Source organism: Molossus molossus, unplaced genomic scaffold (assembly GCF_014108415.1).
Source record: "Molossus molossus isolate mMolMol1 unplaced genomic scaffold, mMolMol1.p scaffold_m16_p_13, whole genome shotgun sequence".
NCBI lineage: Eukaryota > Metazoa > Chordata > Mammalia > Chiroptera > Molossidae > Molossus > Molossus molossus.
Window position 1 is genome coordinate 34105049 of NW_023425348.1, and position 363 is coordinate 34105411.

A 363-nucleotide genomic window follows, 5' to 3' on the forward strand; every position below is an offset into this window, starting at 1 on the left:
TTAAATATGAAACGCTTCATGAATTTGCGTGTCATCCTTGCGCAGGGGCCATGCTAATCTCCTCTGTATCGTTCCAATTTTAGTATATGTGCTGCTGAAGTGAGCACAAGTATACAAGCTTTTATAATACTTTATTTTAAATTAATTATTGAGAGAGAGAGGGTAAAAGAAAAGAAGAGAAAGCATTATCCCAGAAGCTGTTGGCAAAAATGGCTTCCTTTCCTGGAAAAGAGAGGAAGGAAGGGGATGGGAATCAGAGTGACTTGGAATTAAGCTGAGCATGCAACAGTGAGGGAAATGTAGTAGAAAGATGTTTGGGGCATGGCTATTGTATTAGTTTCCTGTGGCAACTGTAACAAATTA

At 38.8% G+C, this 363-nt stretch overlaps 1 non-coding gene across 1 annotated transcript; it reads right to left on the reverse strand.

Moving 5' to 3' along the window:
- LOC118629235 lies at positions 1-107 on the reverse strand. Its single transcript, XR_004959454.1, has one exon. It is a non-coding gene; the product is annotated as a U6 spliceosomal RNA (small nuclear RNA).
- Positions 108-363: the final 256 nt, after the last annotated feature.